The following is a 17,835-nucleotide window of genomic DNA, read 5'->3' as shown; positions in this document are numbered from 1 at the left end:
TGTCAGAGAGACAAAGAGTCATTTAGTGACACTGGTTCTGTTACACTGGCCTTGTGGCATTGGCTGTCTAGCACTGCTTCTTTAAGACTGGTTCTATGACATTTGCTCTGGACCGCTGGATACAGAGGTATAAATCCTCATGGCGTCAGCACTTTGACCTGGCTCTGTGACACTCTTTCCAGAACACTGGATCTATGAAATGAGCTTTTGAGATTGGCTTAATGACACGACTCTGAAACTGTCTCCATGAAAGTGGATCTGTGATCCTGGCTGGAATACAGTGAGTCTGTTGTGACATTGTTAGAAGTCTCACAGTACCAGGTTAAAGTCCAACAGGTTTATTTGGTAAGATGAGCTTTCAAAGCGCTGCTCCTTCTTCAGGTGAGTCCTGTTGTGAGTAATGTTGTGACATTAGACCAGCACGATATTCCAGGCTGTGTGGAGATGGGTCTGTAATAGGCTCTGTGAGACTGGGGCTGCAATGTTGGCTCTGTTACACAGGCAGTGTAATCCTGACTGTATTATCTGTTACATTGACCTTGTGATATTGGTTCCATTTCACCGTCAGTGATACACTGACCCTCTGACCCTAGGACACTAGATCTGTGAATCTGGATCTGTGATAGTGGCTCTGTGAATCTGGCTGTTTGTCACTGGCTTTCTGAGACTATCTCTTGCACATTGGCACTACAAATGTGGCTCCTTCACACTGGCTGCATGACACTGGCTCCATGACACTGGTTCTGTGTGAGTGGTTCTATCACATAAGCTTTCTGATGCAGCTTCTGTGCCACTGGCTCAGTGACATTTGCTTCGTGAGTCCTTCCTGTTGATTAATTGCTTGCCAACTTGCTGCATTGTATTGTTGCAATGCGGGGGCTGGTGGGGGAAGGAGGGGATGCTGGGGATGGGGGAGGGGGGAGATGGTGATTCTGATTAACATCATATCTCCCCATAGCGTGGGGCTTACTGAGTGCTAGCACCCGGTATGGGAATACATGATGTTAAAGTTGAATAGGGATAGTATCCGATCAGTGGTGGAGGTCAAGAGAATGTGACATCAGGATATTGGTGTGGAGGGAGTCTGCAACCACTCCGGGATTGGAAGGGGTGGGTTTGTTTCTGGTCCCTGGATTAGGAAAAGCTCAATCCTTTGCAGATCTTGGGAATAGTTTGGAGGAGATTTTTCTGTATTTCTGGCAAAAAGAGGTCCCTTGTCTCTTAGAGTTGCAAAGGGAAAATGGGGGTCTCCATCAGCCCCGGACAGCAGCCCCTCCTCTCATTCCCAGAGTGAGAATGTCCAGTGAGACAATGGATAAAGAAACTGTTCAATCACAACATCCGGAAGAACTTCCCATTCAGAGAGGACAATTCTCACTGGACAAATGCTTGATCCCTGTGATGCAATGGGAGAATTGGTTGATCTCCAGTCAGCTCATGAATGATCCTAGATCACACCTAGGGCAAATGTCTGACGCCAAGTGATCTACTGAGACCGATCTCTCATTCTTATTGACCCAATGAGACAGATCTCATTCCTACTGATCCCATGAGAGGGATCTTGCATTCCGATTCGTGAGATCTAATGAGAAGGGTCACTTACACCTACTGGTCTTATGAGAGGGATCTCTCATTCTGAGAGATATAGAAACATAGATTTGCAGCACAGGAGGCCACTCAGCCCATCATCTGCATGCCAGCTGATAAAAGCTGTAATCAAACGAATCCCATTTTCTAGCTCTTGGTCTATAATCCTATATCTTCGCGCCTTTGATGTTCATGTCCAAATGTTTCTAAATGCAGTGAGAGTTTAGGCAGTGAGTTCCAGACCCCCATTATTCTCAAAACATTCCTCAACTCACCTCTAATCGTTTCACCAATGATTTGGTTATTGATGTTGTTGTTCATTGTTCAGGGGAATGGGTCCTATCCAGGCCTCTCCTATCTTTATACACATCAATTAAATCTCCCCTCAGGCTCCTCCGTTTCTAAGAAATAACACAAGCCTATTCAATCTTTCATCCCTTAGCTTAGATTCTCCACCCTTGTGAACCGCCTCTGGTACACTCCTGAGTGCAATCACACCCTGTTCAAAATTATTTCATGGGATGTGGGCATCACTGACCAGGCTGACATTTGTTGCCCATCCCTAATTGCCCCTAAACTGAGTGGCTTGTGAGGCAATTTCAGAGGACAGTTAAAAATCCGCACACTGCTGTGGGTCAGGAATGTAGGCCAGACTGGCAATGACAGCAGGTTTCCTTCCCTGAAGGTCGTCAATGAACCAGATGCGTTTTTATGACCATTACTGAGACTAGCTTTATATTCCAGAATTATTAATTGAATTCACATTGCGAAAATGTTAGAATCCTTTATAAATCATAAAAGCCCTACAGTGCAGAAAGGAGGCCATTCGGCCCATCAAGCCTGCAGTGACAACAATCCCACTCAGATCCTATCCCCATAACCCCATGTATTTACCCTAGCTAGTCCCTCTGTCACTAAGAGGCAATTTTATCATTGCCAATCCACCTAACCTGCATATCTTTGGACTGTGGAAGGAAACCGGAGCACCCGGAGGAAACCTACGCAGACACGGGGAGAATATGCAAACTCCACATAGTTACCCAAGTCTGGAATTGAACCTGGGTCCCTGGCACTGTGAGGCAGCAGTGCTAACCACCATGCCGCCCACGGATGTAATAGCAGAGCATTTAGAAATGCTTAATATAATCAAGCAGAGTCAACATGACTTCATGAAGAAGAAATCATGCCTGACAAATTTATTGGAATTCTTTGAGGAGGTAGCAAGGAGGATAGATAAAGGGGAGACAGTAGATGCAATATACTTGGATTTCCAAACAACGTTCAATAAGGTGATGCACAAAAGGCTACTTAATAAAATAAGAGCCCGTGGTGTTGGGGGTAGTATATTAGCATGGATAGGGGATTGGCTAACTGACAGAAGACAGAGAGTTGGGATAAGAGGGGCATTTCCAAGGTGGCAACCTGTAACTAGTGAAATGTCTCAGGGATCAGTGCTGGGACCACAATTGTTTACAAAAATATTAATGACTTGGACGAGGGAAGTGAATGTTCTATTGCCAAGTTTGTGGATGACACAAAAATAGGTGAGAAGGCAAGTGGTGAGGATGACACAGAATCTGCAGAGGGATCTGGACAGGTTAGGTGTGTGGGAAGAACTTGGCAGATGGAATATAATGTCGGAAAATGTGAAGTGATGCAATTTGGTAGGAAGAATAAAGGAGCTGAATATTATTTAAATGGAGAAAGACTGCAGAAAGCTGCAGCACAGAGGGATTTGGGGTCCTCATGCATAAATCACAAAAAACTAACATGCAAGTTCAGCAGGTATTGAGAAGACAAATGGAATGTTGGCTTTTATTTCAAAAGGAATGGAGAATAAAAATAAGGAAGTCTTGCTAAAACTATACAAGGTACTAGTTAGACCACAGCTGGAATACTGTGAACAGTTTTGGTCCCTTTATCTTTCCTCAAGGAAAGATATACTGGTATTGAGGCAGCCCAGAGAAGGTTCACTAGGTTGACCCCGGGTATGGAAGGACTTTCTTATGAGGAGAGATTGAGTAGGTTGGGTCTGGGAGTTTAGAGGAATGAGAGGCGACCTTATTGAGACATATTGGATTCTCAGGGGCAGAGGTGGACTTACAATGAAACACACCATGTCTTGGCACAAGGCCCCACCAATAAACATACCGCATGCTGGTTGGTGGCTGTGGGGGCATCAATTAGAGCCTGATAGGCTCTTGAGCATACCAGAAAATGCAGAGCTATCAGCAGACAATGCAGAACAACATCAGACTCTGGTCGAGTCCCCTTAGAGTGTGGGATCGATTAGAGTCATGTTTTATACTCAACCCCCCGTTAAAACCCTGGGGATTGGATCACACTGCACTGACAACAGATGAGAAGTTGGGGATGTTGCAACTTCCCAGTCAGATTTCAAAAGGGCAATTCCAGCAACCCAGGCGGCAAATTGTGGACCATCCATTGCCAGTGCTGTCCCTGGTTTCCATGCCCCTGTACAGAATGCTCCGGGCAGCTCTGGTCAGATCCCTGTCCCTCCTGCACTGCCCTGTCTCCCTGAGTCACCGGGATGGCTGAGAGTGTCTGGCTTTAGCCCAGCCCCAATTCCCAGCCCAGCATGGCCGAGTGAGATAACAAGAGCTTCAACGATTTCATCACCAAAAGAGACAAGATGAAGAAAGACAAAACCAAAGTGGCCAGGGCAGCACCTCCCACAAAGTCATGGTGTTGACGGAGCCCCGCCCGGCCCAGCCCTTGCCCTGACTCCGGACTCACCCCGGCCACCATCTCCCTCACTCCGGTAGCAGCAGCTCCCGCCAAAGCCTCGCTGATATCGGTCACCAGAGTGGCCGAGAAAGTGAAAAAGGAGAAAGAGTGGGTGCCAAAGAGCGAGTGAGTCAGGGAGGATGAAGAATGGAAGGGGTTTGACTTGAGCAAAAGGAAGTTGACCTGGTGTGACTCATTGATAGGGAGTCAAGCTGGGCTGATGCTGGGTACTCATAGCCATCCCAGCTCAGTGACTCAGGGCAGCGCAGGGAGCAGGGTAGTGCAGGGAGCAGGGTGGTGCAGGGAGCAGGGTGGCGCAGGGTGGCACAGGGAGCAGGGTGGTGCATGGTGGGGCAGGGAGCAGGGTGGCGCAGGGAGCACTGGGACCGGCCAGAGCTGCCCGAGGCTGTGACAGTGGCTTGAGAATCCATGCCATACAAATCAGTGATGAAAGAGAGGAAGGAGACGATGAGAAGAATTAAAGATCTTTTGGCATTGTGGGGTGAAGACAGATGGATTCCATGTAGATTAGTTACCTGGGATGAAATACAGAATCAGTCTGCAAAACATGCACAAACATTTACTGCCACCCAAGAGCAAACTGGTTGCCAAGTTCCAGCGGCACGGTAGCACAGTGGTTAGCACTGCTGCTTCACAGCTCCAGGGTCCCGGGTTCGATTCCCGGCTCGGGTCATTGTCTGTATGGAGTTTGCACATTCTCCTCGTGTCTGCGTGGGTTTCCTCCGGTTTCCTCTCACAGTCCAAAGATGTGCAGGTTAGGTTGATTGGCCAGGTTAAAAAAAATTGCCCCTTAGAGTCCTGGGATGCACAGGTTAGAGGGATTAGCGGGTAAAATATGTGGGGGTAGGGCCTGGGTGGGATTGTGGTCGGTGCAGACTCGATGGGCCGAATGGCCTCCTTCTGCACTGTAGGGTTTCTATTAAAAAAAAGAAGACCTGGGTGAAGACGGTGGAGAATATCTTGTATGGAGAAGGAGACAAGCCAGTCAGGACCCAGAACAATATAATTCCAACTCCAACATCTATCGGTGTGGTTGCAGAAACCCCAGAATCAAAGGCAGCTGCTGTTTACTGCCCTTCTTCAGCAGAACAGGTAATGTGAGAAAATCACAATCAAAGGGACCAGCAGCGATTTACAATGAGGCACGGTTTCCATTCCTACAAGCTTCTGTAAAGCATATAGAAACCAGAAACGATAAAGAAATGGGAAAGATCTTTGAGATGGTGAAATACAAAAACAGAGGCGGAGAGGAGGATTCTAAAATTCAGTCTGTGCCACTGGAACTTGGCAACCAGTTTGCTCTTGGGTGGCAGTAAATGTTTGTGCATGTTTTGCAGACTGATTCTGTATTTCATCCCAGGTAACTAATCTACATGGAATCCATCTGTCTTCACCCCACAATGCCAAAAAGATGTTTAATTGATCTGGTACAGACTTCCACGGGCAAAGGAGGCATCCGCAAGGCATCATGGGAATGTTGAGCTTGATGCACAATAACATCTGTCATCTACAATGGACTGGAACTGAGAAAGGGATTGAATGAAGTGTCAGTCACTCCCGGAGTGATGTTTTTGGATAAAGATGAAAAATTCAGCCATTAAATAGTCCATTTGTTTATAGTCCCACTTCCTATTTGAATGTTGAGCCTCTCAAAAGTGACCAGCTCCCAGCCTATGGCCCCTTCTATCAACCAACACTGGCTTATGAAGAAAGGAATGAGCAGGATCCCAGTCAGAAAGGGCAAGCTCCAAGGGACCCTCTTCATCCCACCAAGTAAGACTGATTTTAAATTTAACATCAATTTGATTCTGAGCCTTCCTCACCTTGTGCTTTCTAATGCTATTAATATCTAAACATAGGGCCGTGTCCTAACACTGTGTGAATACAAAGTGCTCGGACCCAATCATTCCAAATGTCTCGCACAACTGGACTCTCTTCTATAAAAACTTCTTCCAAAAATTAAGGTTCATACTACTTTTGCTTTAAAAGAATATTTAAATCATTATATTTAAAGTGGGAAACAATGGAATTTGAGTTTAGAGATTTCACATCTTTAACACAATTTAAAATGGATATTAACTGTTTTCAAAAAGCTGATTTTTTTTTTGGTGACCCTGGACCCAGGTGTCGGCCACCCTGTTGAGGCCATTCTGAAGGGAGAGGGTGAACAACCAGTGGTGGTAGTACACGTTGGTACCAAAGACAAGGGATAAGGTCCTGCAACAGGAATTTGGGGAGTTAGGTACAAAGAACAAAGAACAATACAGCACAGGAACAGGCCCTTCGGCCCTCCAAGCCCACGCCGCTCCCTGGTCCAAACTAGACCATTCTTTTGTATCCCTCCATTCCCACTCCGTTCATGTGGCTATCTAGATAAGTCTTAAACGTTCCCAGTGTGTCCGCCTCCACCACCTTGCCCGGCAGCGCATTCCAGGCCCCCACCACCCTCTGTGTAAAATACGTCCTTCTGATATCCGTGTTAAACCTCCCCCCCGTCACTTTGAACCTATGACCCCTCGTGAACATCACCACCGACCTGGGAAAAAGCTTCCCACCATTCACCCTATCTATGCTTTTCATAATTTTATTAGGTCACCCCTCATCCTCCGTCTTTCCAGTGAGAACAACCCCAGTTTACCCAATCTCTCCTCATAACTAAGCCCTTCCATACCAGGCAACATCCTGGTAAACCTCCTCTGTGCTCTCTCTAAAGCCTCCACGTCCTTCTGGTAGTGTGGCGACCAGAACTGGGCGCAGTATTCCAAATGCGGCTGAACCAACGTTCTATACAACTGCAACATCAGACCCCAACTTTTATATTCTATGCCCCGTCCTATAAAGGCAAGCATGCCATATGCCTTATTCACTACCTTCTCTACCTGTGACGTCACCTTCAAGGATCTGTGGACTTGCACACCCAGGTCCCTCTGCATATCTACACCCTTTATGGTTCTGCTATTTATCGTATAGCTCCCCCCTACGTTAGTTCTACCAAAATGCATCACTTCGCATTTATCTGGATTGAACTCCATCTGCTATTTCTTTGCCCAAATTTCCAGCCTATCTACATCCTTCTGTAGCCTCTGACAATGTTCCTCACTAGTAGATTACGGTGGCACAGTGGTTAGCATTGCTGCCTCACAGCGCCAGGGACCCGGGTTCAATTCTAGCCTCGGGTGACTGTGTGGAGTTTGCATATTCCCCCGTGTCTGCGTGGCTTTCCTCCGGGTGCTCCGGTTTCCTCCCACAGTCCAAAGATGTGCAGGTTAGGTGGATTGGTCATGCTAAATTGTCCCTTCGTGTCACAAGATGTGTAGGTTAGGGGGATTAGCGGGGTAAATACGTGGGACTATGGGGATAGGCTTGGTGGGATGCTCTGTTGGAAAGTCGATGCAGACTCAATGAGCCGAATGGCCTCCTTCTGCACTGTAGGCATTCTATAATTCTATGATTAAAGAGCAGGACTTCTAAGGTTGTAATCTCTGGTGCTTCTTCTGGTGCCACGTGCTACTGAGTATAGGAATCGGAAGATGCGTGGCTAAAGGGATGGTGTTGGAGGGAGGGCTTAAGATTTTTGGATCACTGGGACAGATTCTGGGGCAGCTGGGACCTATGTACAAGCTGGACAGGTTGCACCTGAATCGGAACAGGTCCAATATCCCTGGGAGGTTTGTTCATGCTGTTGGGGAAGTTTTAAAATAATTTTGCAGGGGGGTGGGACACAGAGTAGATGTACAGTTGGGAGCAAGGTTCAGTTAAATATTGAAGGAAAACTAGGTCAGTCCAGCAGGCAGAGAAGAAAAGGACATGATCAGGCATATGGGAGGATTGGAAGGTTAAGTTGCATCTATTTTAATGCAAGGAGCCTGTCTGGTAAGGCAGATAAGCATTGATCAGCATGTGGAAAAATGATATTGCTGCAATCCCTGAGACATGGTTCGAAGAAGGGCAGGACTGGCAACTCAACATTCCAGGCTATCGAAGTTTCAGGTGTGATGGGGGGGATGTAAGTTTAAGTTTAAGTTTATTTATTAGTGTCACAAGTGGGCTTACATTAGAACATAGAACATAGAACATTACAGCGCAGAACAGGCCCTTCGGCCCACGACGCTGCACCGACCAGTTAAAAAAAAAAACTGTGACCCTCCAACCTAAACCAATTTCTTTTCGTCCATGAACCTATCTACGGATCTCTTAAACGCCCCCAAACTAGGCGCATTTACTACTGATGCTGGCAGGGCATTCCAATCCCTCACCACCCTCTGGGTAAAGAACCTACCCCTGACATCGGTTCTATAACTACCCCCCCTCAATTTAAAGCCATGCCCCCTCGTGCTGGATTTCTCCATCAGAGGAAAAAGGCTATCACTATCCACCCTATCTAAACCTCTAATCATCTTATATGTTTCAATAAGATCCCCTCTTAGCCGCCGCCTTTCCAGCGAAAACAATCCCAAATCCCTCAGCCTCTCCTCATAGGATCTCCCCTCCATACCAGGCAACATCCTGGTAAACCTCCTCTGCACCCTCTCCAAAGCCTCCACATCCTTCCTGTAATGTGGGGACCAGAACTGCACACAGTACTCCAAGTGCGGCCGCACCAGAGTTGTGTACAGTTGCAACATAACGCTACGACTCCTAAATTCAATCCCCCTACCAATAAACGCCAAGACACCATATGCCTTCTTAACAACCTTATCTACTTGATTCCCAACTTTCAGGGATCTATGCACACATACACCTAGATCCCTCTGCTCCTCCACACTATTCAAAGTCCTCCCGTTAGCCCTATACTCAACACATCTGTTAACACTGCAATAAGGTTACTGTGAAAATCCCCTAGTCGCCACACTCTGGCACCTGTTCGGGTACACTGAGGGAGAATGTAGCATGGCCAATGCACCTAACCAACACGTCTTTCGGACCATGGGAGGAAACTGCACAGACACGGGGAGAATGTCCGCACAGACAGTGACCGAGCTGGGAATCGAACCCGGGGCCCTGGCGCTGTGAGACAGTAGTGCTAACCACTGTGCCACCATGCCACCCATAAGAGGGGAGGGGGGGCATTGCATTATTGATAAAAGAGACCATCACTGCAATATTGAGGGAGGATGTCTTAGAAGATTTTTCAATGAGACCATATGGATAAAGCTTAAAAATAAAAAAGGGGCAATCACTTTGCTGGGATTATACTACAGGCCTCCTAACAGTCAGAGGGAGATAGAGGAGCAGATATGTAGGCAGATCACAGAGAGGTGTGAGAGGAATAAGGTTATAGTAGTAGAGAGTTTCAATTTTGCCAGTATTAACTGGGATTGATTGCCTTAGTGTGAAAGGATTAGATGGATGGAATTTTTAAAGTGCATCCAGGAGAGCTTTTTGGTGCCAGTACGTAGATAGTCCTACCAGGGATGGGGCAGTGCTGGACCTAACCCTCAGGAAAGAAGCCGGGCATGTGGTCAAAGTGTCAGTGAGCGAGCATTTTGGGGACAGTGACTATAACTCAAAAGTCCATATGGAAAGGGATAAGGATAGTCCATCAATCAAGTTTCTGAACTGGGGGATTTCAATATCATTAGACAGGATCTGGCAAATGTAGACTGGGGTCAGGGAGGGGGTGCTTAATAAAGAAATTAGGAGGGCAAAGAGGGGCCACAAAATATCACTGGCGGATAACCACAAAATATCACTGGCGGATAAGATTAAGGAAAATCTCAGGGCATTTTACATTTTATCTGTATCTTAAGAGGAAGGGGTGACCAGGGAAAGAATGGAGCCCATTAGAGACCAAAGGGGCAATCTGTGCGTGGAACTAGAGGATGTGGGCAAGGTCTTAAATGAATATTTTTCATCTGTATTCATTAAGGAGTAAGGACGGTAGAATTCTAGAGCACGTTAAGCTTAATAAGGAGGAGGTATTAGATGCTTTAGTGGACATAAAGATGAATATATCCCCAGGGCCTGATGAGATGCATCCCAGGTTGCTATAGGAGGCAAAGGAGGAGATTGCAGGGGCCCTGACAGAGATATTTAAATCTTTGCTGGCCACAGGTGAATTGTCAGATGGCTAGAGGATAGCTAACGTGGTACCTTTATTCAAGTAGGGCAGCAGGGATAAGCCAGGTAATTATAGGCCAGTTAGTGTAACGTCAGCGATAGGGAAATTATTGGGAAACATTCTGAGGATCAGGATTGATCAACACTTGGAAAGGCAGGGATTGATTGGGGATAGTCAGCACAGATTTGTTGGTGGGAGATCCTGTCTAACTAATTTAATTAAGTTTTTTGAAAAGGTAACTAAATACATTGATGAGAGTAACACAGTTGATAGGGTTTAAATGGACTTCAGTAGAGCCTTTGACAAGGTCCCACACAGAAGGCTGCACCGAAATGTTAGAGCCCGTGGGATCCAAGTCAAGTTGGCAAATTGGAATCAATATTGGCTTGTTAATAGGAGGCAAAGGGCAAAGATGGAAGGTTGTTTTTGTGATTGGAAGCCTGTTACCAGTGGTGTACCACAGGGATCAGTGCTAGGACCCTTGGTGTTTGTTATATTAGTGATGGTGTTGATAGTGAGGAGGATAGTCTGAGGCTACAGGCTGATATTGATCAGCTGGTAAGTTGGACAGAGCAATGGCAGATGGAATTTCATCCTGATAAATGTAAGATGATGCATTTTGGACGGTCTAATGAGGGTAAGATATACACAATAATCTCTCCCTCAATGTCAACAAAATGAAGGAGATTGTCATTGACTTCAGGAAGCGTAGAGGAGAACATGCCCCTGTCTACATCAACAGGAACAAAGTAGAAAGGGTCGAGAGCTTCAAGTTTTTAGGTGTCCAGATCACCAACAACCTGTCCTGGTCCCCCCATGCCGACACTATAGTTAAGAAAGCCCACGAATGACTACTTTCTCAGAAGACTAAGGATATTTGGCATGTTAGCTACAACTCCCACCAACTTTTACAGATGCACCATAGAAAGCATTATTTCTGGTTGTATCACAGCTTGGTATGGCTCCTGCCCTGTCCAAGACCGCAAGGAACTACAAAAAGTCATGAATGTAGTCCAATCCGTCACACAAACCAGCTTCCCATCATCCATTGACTCTGCCTACACTTCCCGCTGCCTCGGCAAAGCAGCCAGCATAATTAAGGACCCCACACACCCCAGACATTCTCTCTTCCACTTTCTTCCATCGGGAAAAAGATGTACCAGTTGACTCAAGAACAGCTTCTTCCCTGCTGCCATCAGACTTTTGAATGGACCTACCTTGCATTAAGTTGATCTATCCCTACATCTTAGCTATGACTGTAACACTACATTCTGCACTCTCTCGTTTCCTTCTCTATGAACGGTATGCTCTGTCTGTATAGCACGCGCGAGAAACGATACTTTTCAGGGTATGCTAATACATATGACAATAATAAATCAAATCAAATCAGTGAATTGTAGGTCTCTAGGGAGTATTGAAGAATAAAGAGACCTTGGTGTACAAGTCCATTGATCCCTGAAGGTGGCAGCACAGGTAGATAGGGTGGTGAAGAAGGCACACGGAATGTTTGCCTTAACTAACTGGGGCATAGACTATAGACTATAGGAGACTTCTTACTGTGTTTACCCCAGTCCAATGCCGGCATCTCCACATCATAGAATATAGGAGCAGGGAGGTCTTGGTACAAGTTAATAAAACATTGGTTAGACCACAGATGGAATATTGTGTGCAGTTCTGGTCACCACACTATCATGAAGAAATGTTGGGAACACAGTCCAAGCAATAGAACCACTTTTGAAAACCTCGTGCATTTATTTGAGACTTTGCTATGGAGCTCGTGAGTTTAATAAGGATTGCAATGGAGAGGGTGCAGAGAAGATTCACCAGGATGTTGCCTGGGATGGAAAGTTTCAGCTACGAGGAGAGACTAGATAGGCTGGGTTTTTTTTCCCTGGAGCAGAGGAGGCTGAGGGGAGATTCGATAGAGGTATACAAAATTATGAGAGGCATAGATAGGGTAAATCGTTTGAATTTTTCCCCATGGCAGAGGTGTCTAAGACCAGAGGGCATAGGTTAAGGTGGGGAGTAAGTGGTTAGAGAGGATCTGAGGAAACATTTTTCACCCAGAGGGTGGTGGAAATATGGAATGTGCTGCCTGAAAGGATGGTGGAGGCAGCTACTCTCACAACATCTAAGATGTATTTGAACAAGCACTTAAATCACGAAGGCATAGCAGGCCATGGTCCAAGTGCTGGTAAATGGGATTAGTGTAGATTAGTATTTGATGGTTGGCATAGACATGGTGGGCCAAAGGATCTGTTTCTGTGCTGTATGACTCTATGGCTCTGTGATCTTATGTTGTAGCCTGGCATGTGTCTACCAACACATTATATTTTAGAAAGCTTTTCAAACTATTTATAAATGTTTGCATCGTCACATTTAGCAATACTAATTAGAAGTGTAAAATACTAATCTGAGTTGATAACTTCCATTCTTGAGGGATGAACATGAACTACAGTAAGACCAATAATTGTTTAATATTTGAAATGCAAATATCATTGGAGGCAAGGTGTGACATCATTGGGGTGGCGTGTGATGTCATGGGGGGATGGGGCATGACATCATTGGGGGGCCGCAGAAATGAAGGTAAACACGGGGACCCACAAAGTGTAGGTCCGCCCTTGCTCAGGGGCTTGACAGGGTAGATGCTGAGAGGTTATTTCCCCTTGTGGGAGAGTCTGGGACCAGAGAGCATAATCTTAGAGTAAGGATTACCATTTAAAACAGAGTTGAGGAGTAAATTCTTCTCTCAAAGGGTAGTGCATCTGTGGAATTCTTTACCATAGAGGGGTGTAGAGGCTGGGTCGTTAAGTATGCTCAATGCTGAGATGGACAGTGGTATTGAGGATTATTATATTAGATCAGCCATGATCTCATTGAATGGCAGAGCGGGCTCAATGGGCTGAATAGCCTACTTCTGCTTCAATGTCTTATGATCTTCTGATCCACCATTTACCTTGGTGGAATTTAACCCCTTGTCCCCAAGCAATGGAGGAGTTGGGCCTCTGGATTACTAGTTCAGTGACATTACTACTATGCCACCATCCCCATAATGCAGTGACCTGCACTGTATATAGAATGCTAGCTGTAGCCTATTTAGTGTTTTAAACACATTGAGCATAACCACTCTGCTTTTATACTCTAGGTGTCAGTCAATAGAGAGTATTCCACTTGCCTTGTTGACCTTATCTACCTGCTCTGCATCATTCAGGGATCTGTTCCTCAACATGCCTCAGTATCCTACCAGTTATTGTGTTTTCCTTCCCCTTGTTCGCCCTAACCCTAACCTCACATTTCTCCTGAGTGAATTCCATTGGCCCCTTTTCTGCCAATCTGACAAGCCCATTGATCGCTTCCTGCCGTCTCCTCCTCACTCATCCACACAGCCAATTCTTTTCATCATCTGCAAATGACTTAATCATGCCTCCTCCACGCAAGTCTAAATAATTGCTCAATAAACAGCAAGGGATCCAGTGGTGAATCTGTGGGATCCCCCTGGAAACAGCCTTCCATTCACAATAACACCCATTGACCTTTTGCTTCCCGCCATTCAGCCAGTTTTGGATTCAGCTTTGCCCCAAGTCCCAGGAGTGGTTAATTTACTGATCAATCTGTCTCCTTCTCAAAAATGTCAAACAAGTTAGTCAGACACCACCTTCCCTCAGCAAATCTATGCTGGCTGTGCTTGATTAATACTGGCTTTTTAAAATCACAATTTTCTGATTTTTTTCCCCCAATAATTTGCCCATCAGTAGTGCCAGACGGAGTGGCTCAAAATTACTTCTTTAAAAATTTCTGCGACGTGGGCTTCATTAGCTAGGCCAGCATTTATTGCCCATTCCTAATTGTCCTTGAGAAGGTGGCAGTGAGCTGCCTTCTGGAACTGCTGCAGTCCATGTAGTGTAGGTACACCCACAGTGCTATTAGGGAGAGAGTTCCAGGATATTGATCCAGCGACAGTGAAGGAACAGCAATATATTTCTAAGTCAGGATGGTGAATGACTTGGAGGGGAAGCTCCAGGTGGCGGTGTTTCCATGTGTCTGCTGCCCTTTTCCTAGATGGAAGTGGTCATGGGTTTGGAAGGTGTTGCCTAAAGAGCCTTGGTGAGTTGCTGCAGTGCATCTGGTATGTCTTGTTACTATGGTGAGATACAATTTGGTAAAAATGGACTTTAAACAGCTGGATAGAATTCATGGAATATTCAAATTCCTAGAATCCCTACAGTGCAGAAGGAGGCCATTCAGCCCATCGAGTCTCCATCGGCTCTCCAAAAGAATATCTTACCCAGGCCAAAGAAAACCTGCCACTGTGCATCAGTGGTGGAGGGAGTGAATGTTTGAAGGGAGTGGATGGGATGCCAATCAAGCGGGGCTGCCTTGTCCTCGATGGTGTCGAGCTTCTTGAGTGTTGCTGGAGCTGCACTCATCCAGGCAAGTGGAGAATCCATCACACTCCTGACTTGTACCTTTTAGATGGTGGACAGGCTTTGGGGAGTCAGACCGTGTGCTACTCGCTCTTGCTCTTGAAGCCACAGTATTGACACTTGGATTAGTCTTTCCTCCCCTATTAAGAAATGCTACGAAGTTAACAATCCTCCAGACCTTCGGCACAATGCTTGTAGCCAGAGAGGGTTGAGAAATGATGGTCAGAGTCTCTGCTATTTCTTCCCTTTGCAACTAAGGATATGTCTTATATGGGCCCAGTGATTTTGCCACTCAGGGTATTAAACATCTTAATATTTCCTCCCTTACTGTGTTTATCACAATCCCTTCCTTAGCTACACTCCGCGCTTTGTCACTCTCTTTTGTGAAAGTAGATGCAAAGTATTCATTAAAAACCATAACAATGTCTTGCATCTCCACACTCACGTTACATTTTGATTTCTAATTGGCCCTATTCTTTCCTTAGTTATCCTTTTGCTCTTTATATATTTATTAAATATCTGAATGTTCTCCTTGATTTTACTTGCCAATATTTTTCATGCTGTCTTTGCTGTCCTAATATTGTTTTTAATTTCATTCCTGAGCTTTCTGTACTCCTCTCAGCTCCATGCAGTATTGACCTCTCGGCATCTGACAGGAGATTTTTTTGGCCTGGGTAAGATGTTCTTTTGGAGAGTCGGTGCAGACTCGATAAGCCAAATCGCCTCCTTTTGCACTGCAGGGATTCTATGAATATGAATATTCCATGAATTCTATATAGCTGTTTCCAGTCCACTTTTGCCATATTGCATCTCACCATAGTAACATTCTGGGGGAGATGGTGACACCGTGATAATGCCACTAGACTAGTGATCCCAAGGCTGAGACATTTGCCTTGGGGACACCATGGCAGCTGGTGGAATTTGAATTCAAATGAATAAATCTGGAATATAAAGCTAAACTATCATCAATTGTTGTAAAATCCCATCTGGTTGACTAAGGATCTGCCGTTCTTATCTGGCCTGGCCACATGTGGCTCCAGACCCACAGCAATATGGTTGACTCTTAACTGTCCTCTGAAGTGACCTAGCAAGCTGGGCAGTTATGGATAGGCAACAATTGCTGGCATTGCCAATGATGCCCAAATCCTAAAACGGAAAAAATAATTGACCTTTTCCTAATATTAAGTTCTAACTCTCAATGTACCCTTAACTTTTTCCATAACTAACTCAAAGTTAAACTAAGTTAGTATCACAATCAATAAAATGCTCTCCCACTGATACCCCTTCCATTTATTTTCTAAAACTGAACCCAAAATCTCTTGTAGGGCTTGCTGCAAACTGGCTAAAAAAAAAATTCTGCTGAAAATATTGTAAGAATGCTGTGCCCTCCGCACCATTCACACTGATTGTATTCCAGTTAATATTAGGGTAGTTGACATTCTCACTATTACTGCCCTTGTGCTTCTGCACTTTTCAGAATACCTATATATTTGTCTTAATATTTGCCTGTATAGAAACAGAAAATAGGAGCAGGCGTAGCCATTCGGCCCTTCGAGCCTGCTCCATTATTCATTATAATCGTTGCTGATCATGCAACTCCATAAACAGTTCCCATTTCCTCCCCATATCCTTTGATCACTTTAGCCCCAAGTGTTGTATCTAATTCCTCCTTGAAAACATATGTTTTGGCCTCAACTGCTTTCTGTGGTAGCGAATTCACACACTCACCACTCTGAATGAAGAGATTTTTTCTCATTTCAGTCCTAAACTGTTTACCTCATATCCTCAGACTGTGGCCCCTGGTTCTGAATTCCCCGCCATTGGGAACATCCTTCCTGCATCTACCCTGTCTAGTTCTGTTTGGATTTTATAGGTTTCTATGAGATCCGCCTTCATTCTTCTAAACTCCAGCATATATAATTCCAACCGACTCAATCTCCCCTCATACGTCAGTCCCACCCCACCAGGAATCAGCCTGGTAAACCTTCTCTGCACTCATTCTATAGCAAGAAAATCCTTCCTCAGATAAGGAGACTAAAACTGCACACGATATTCCAGCTGTGGCCTCACAATGGTCCTGTATAACTGCAGCAAGACATCCCTGCTCCTGTACTCAAATTCTCTCGCTATGAAGGCCAACATACTATTTGACTTCTTTACTGCCTTCAGCAACTGGTGTATGAGGACACCCAGATCCTGTTGCACATTCCCCTCTTTCAACATATAGCCATTCAGATAATAATCTGCCTTTCTGTTTTTGCTACCAAAGTGGATAACCTCACATATACCCACATTATACTGTATCTGCCATGCATTTGCCACTCACTCAACTTGTCCAAATCACTGGAAGCATTTCCGCGTCCCTCCCACCCAGCTTTGTGTCATCTGCAAATTCAAAGATATTGCATTTAGTTCCCCCATCTAAATCATGAAGATACATTGTGAGTAGCTGAATCCTAGCGCTGATCCCTGCGAAGCCCCACTAGTCACTGCTTGCCGTTTGGAAAAAGACCCATATTTTCATATACTTTTTTTCCTGTCTGCCAACCAGTTTTCTAGCCATCTCAATATACTACCCCCAATCCCATGTGCTTTAATTTTACAAGCTAATCTTTTATGTGGGACTTTATCGAAAGCCTTCTGAAAGTCCAAATAAACCACACTTACTGGATCCCCCTCATCAACTCTACTGGTTACATCCTCGAAGAATTCCACTAGATTTGTCAAGCATGATTTCCCTTTCGTTAATCCATGCTGACTCTGTCCGATCCTGCCATTGTTTTCCAATGTGGTCTGCAATTAAATCTTTTGTAATGGGCTCTAGCATTTTCCCCACTACTGACATCAGGCTGGCTGTTCTATAATTCCCTGTTTTCTCTCTACTTCCTTTTTTAAATAATGGGGTTACATTAGCTATTCTCCAATCTGTACGAACTGTTCCAGAGTCTATAGAATCCTGGAAGATGACCACCAATGCATCCACTATTTCCAGGG

General features: G+C 45.2%; 1 protein-coding gene and 1 pseudogene across 1 annotated transcript in view; one reads left to right on the top strand and one right to left on the bottom strand.

Moving 5' to 3' along the window:
• The window catches only part of grin1a (glutamate receptor, ionotropic, N-methyl D-aspartate 1a), a 284,384-nt gene that overhangs the window by 149,181 nt on the left and 117,368 nt on the right, over positions 1 to 17,835 (bottom strand). The window lies entirely within an intron of this gene.
• Positions 1,241 to 5,672, top strand: LOC144503032 (protein CDV3 homolog; annotated as a pseudogene).

This window comes from Mustelus asterias, chromosome 13, assembly GCF_964213995.1.
Source record: "Mustelus asterias chromosome 13, sMusAst1.hap1.1, whole genome shotgun sequence".
Lineage (NCBI taxonomy): Eukaryota > Metazoa > Chordata > Chondrichthyes > Carcharhiniformes > Triakidae > Mustelus > Mustelus asterias.
This window is presented reverse-complemented; position numbering and strand designations above follow the sequence as displayed.